Below are 3,768 nucleotides of genomic sequence, written 5' to 3'. Positions count from 1 at the left end.
TAGCCATGAGCTTACATTTGTAGAGATTTTTGTATACTGATACAAATTTAAATTATTTTTCATCCACACAATGTATACTTGAGGTATTTTACTTGTATCATTCTTAAAGATGAAATATAAAGTTCTAGTTCTTTTGAAAGCTGTTATTACAAACCATTGGGAATGCTTAAGAAATACAAATTACTAATTAGATAATCAAACTCATGTTCATATTAGATATATCTTTTTTTTTTTGGCAGTTCTGCAACTTTGACATTCTGTAGATTAATTCTCATCCACATTGACTGTCTGTAGATTTTTTAATGTGGTAACAGACATGTAAGTTGTCAATGTGTAGAACTTGTTTGGTGAATCCTCATTTGCATTACGTTTTCTGGACAAACATACTCGGATGCGATATGGAACATTCCTTATTCCCTTGGCCCAGATGGCTTTATTGAGCCTTGTGTCAATGTGCACATCTGGTGTTCCTATTTCCTTCATGGCAAACTTCCAAATTTCTTTGAGTGCCCAAGGAACACGCTTCTTGAAGCCCACTCCATGGATGTGCTTGTGAATGTTGATGGTGTATTCTGGGGTCACCACCTCGTTGATGGCAGAATGGCCCTTCTTCTTCCTACCACCCTTCTGTGCAGAAGCCATTCTGCTGGGCCCAATTTAGAAATAAATATATCTTAACTAGAGTTTCCATTCCTGCAAAGAAACACCATGACCAATGCAAGTCTTTTTTTAATTAGAAATTTTCTTTATTTACATGTCATATGATTTCTCCTTTCCCAGTTTCCCGCCAAAAAAACAAAAAACAAAAAAACAAAAAACAACAACAAGAACAGACCGCTGTTCTGTCCCCCCTCCCCCTGCTCGCCACCCTACCCTCTCCCACTTACTGGCCCTGGCATTCCCCTACACTGGGGCACAGAACCTTCACAGAGCCAAGGGCCTCTCCTCCCGTTGATAACCGACTTGGCTGGCCATCCTCTACTATACATATGCTGCCAGAGCCATCAGTCCCACCATATGTACTCCTTGGCTGGTGGTTTAGTCCCTGGGAGCTCTGAGGATACTAGTTAGTTCATATTGTTGTTCCTCCTAAGGGGCTGTAAACCATTCAGCTCCTTAGGTCCTTTCTTTAACTCCTTCATTGGGGACCCTGTACTCAGTTCAATGGATGGCTGTGAGCCTCTACTTCTGTATTAGTCAGGTACTGTCAGAGCCTCTCAGGAGACAGCTATATCAGGCTGGAGTGGCCTTCTTTCAGTCTCTGCTCCATAGTTAGTCTCTGCAACTCCTTCTATGGATATTTTGTTCCCCGTTTTAAGAAGGAATGAAGTGTCCACATTTTGGTCTTCCTTCTTCTTGAGTTTCTTCTGGTTTGTGGATTGTACTTCGTGTATTCCAAACTTCTAGGCTAATAGTCACTTATCAGAGAGTGTATACCATGTGTGTTCTTTTGTGATTGGGTTACCTCACTCAGGATGATATTCTCCAGATCCATCCATTTCCCTAAGAATTTCATAAATTCATTGTTTTTAATAGCTGAGTTGTACTCCTTGTGTAGATGTTCCACAATTTCTGTATCCATTCCTCTGTCGAGGGACATCTGGGTTGTTTCCAGTTTCTGGCTATTATAAATAAGTCTGCTATAAACATGGAGCGTATGTTCTTATTACATGTTAGAGCATCTTCTGGGTATATGCCCAGAAGTGGTATAGCTGGGTCTTCTGGTAGAATTATGTCCAATTTCCGGAGGAACCGCCAAACTGATTTCCAGAGTGGTTGTACCAGCTTGCAATCCCACCAGCAATGAAGTAATGTTCCTCTTTCTCCATAACCTCTCCAGCATCTGCTGTCTCAACTGACTTTTTTATCCTAGCCATTCTGACTGGTGTGAGGTGGAATCTCAGTGTTTTGATTTGCATTTTCCTGATGACTAAGGATGTTGAACATTTCTTTAGGTACTTCTCAGCCATTCGGTATTCATCAGTTGAGAATTCTTTGTTTAGCTCTGTACTCCATTTTTTAATAGGGTTATTTGGTTCTCTGGCGTCTAGCTTTTTGAGTTCTCTGTATACCCAATGCAAGTCTTATAAAAAATACAACATTTAATTGGAGCTGGCTTACAGGTTCAGAGGTTTAGTCCATTATCATCAAGGCAGGAGCATGGCATCTTCCAGGCAGGTATGGTCCAGGAGGAGCTGAGAGTTGAATCTTCATCTGATTGCAGCCAAGAAAAAACTGACTCTTCTGCACTGGGCAGAGCTTCAAAGTCTACCCCCACAGTGACACACTTCCTCCAACAAGGCCACACCGCCTAACAGTACCATGTCCTATGGGTAAGCATATTCCAAGTACCGCGTGATACTAATTTTAACTATAATAAAATGTTTTGAAGATTATTCACATAGTAGACAGCTAAGAATATATAATGCTTGAAACTTCAGATATACAATAAATGATAGTTGGTCTTCAAAACCCTCAGAGATCCATAGAATATGGCATTTATAATTATTTCATTTCTAAAAAATCTTTTGACTATGAGACAAGACAGCTACTGACAGTATCCCCATTCCACTTCAAAGAAGATGATGAGCATCAATAACCTCCATTTGCAATTGCTTCAATTGTGGCAAGCTAGCTACTGAGCAAATAAAATGTCCATGATTCAACTACAGACAAATCTGTCCAGAAAGGGACACAGGGAACTCAATTGCCAATCTCTACCAAGACAGAATAAGCAAGTCCTTCATAAATCATGCTTCACATAAGATCTGCCAGATATTCCGGGCAAGAAGACTGAAGAAAGATGCTCTAATATTACAGAGACAATACTGGGGGCTGTCTTGGCAAGCAGCTGTCTCTATCGTTTCTATAATTTCTGGAAGCTGCGTTCCTGCACTTCCTGCACACTCAGGTGATTCTTATTCCTTCTCAGGTCTCTGAGGAGTTAAAAACTAGATAGTCGTAGTCTTACTATAAGCTTACATTGTTTAGGATTTAAGATGTTCTAGGTCTAGGAAGATGTTTTTAGGTTAATAACACAAGTTAGGATAGAAAATTATTTAAATATAGAACTCTGAACTCACAAAGATAGAATAAATTATAGAATACTTTAAGTTGCCAAATACTATGGACTGGACATTTGAAATGTATATCAAACCTTCTCATTTTGATAACTGTCTCATAATTGTTATAATCACATTCAATTTATATTTGAAAGAATAAGAACTTTTTATTAGACTAAAAGGGGAATTGTACAGAGAATATCTTGTGTATTGTATGGATGCAATGCCTGTCAATTAAAAAGCCTATGGCCTATGGCTTAAGGCAAGAAATGAGATGTAGGATGTCTGGGAGGAGAAAGAATTCTGGGATAGAGCCAAGCAGGAGATTCGCTAGAAAGGTGTGATGCTCGGGCATGGTACCTGAGCACAGGTCGCCAGGCACCTGGCAGAGTGTAGGTTAGAGTAAATGGGATATTTTAACTTGCAGCTAGTCAGAGGAGAGGCTAGGTATATGGCCAAGGCATTTGTAAATATATTTTGAGTCTGAGACTTATTTCTGGGAGCATGGGGCTGGGAGGAACAACCAGGGCCCAAGTTCAATAGACCTAGGTGTGAAATTGAAATATTCTGTCATTGTTTTCTAAATGTTATGAGAGGAAAAGCCAAATATGATGGTATACTTGAGAGGCAGAAAAATTCAGGCCAGCCCAATCTACAGATTGAGTTCTAGGACAGATAGGGCTACACAGAGAAACTCTGTCTCAAA

At 39.8% G+C, this 3,768-nt stretch overlaps 1 pseudogene; it reads right to left on the bottom strand.

Moving 5' to 3' along the window:
• Positions 1 to 264: 264 nt before the first annotated feature.
• LOC116097427 lies at positions 265 to 651 on the bottom strand (annotated as a pseudogene).
• Between the last annotated feature and the right edge of the window lie 3,117 nt (positions 652 to 3,768).

The sequence above is a fragment of the Mastomys coucha genome, unplaced genomic scaffold (genome assembly GCF_008632895.1).
Source record: "Mastomys coucha isolate ucsf_1 unplaced genomic scaffold, UCSF_Mcou_1 pScaffold19, whole genome shotgun sequence".
Classification (NCBI taxonomy): Eukaryota; Metazoa; Chordata; class Mammalia; order Rodentia; family Muridae; genus Mastomys; species Mastomys coucha.
Note: the sequence above shows the minus strand (reverse complement) of the source record. Positions and strands in the feature narration are given on the sequence as shown.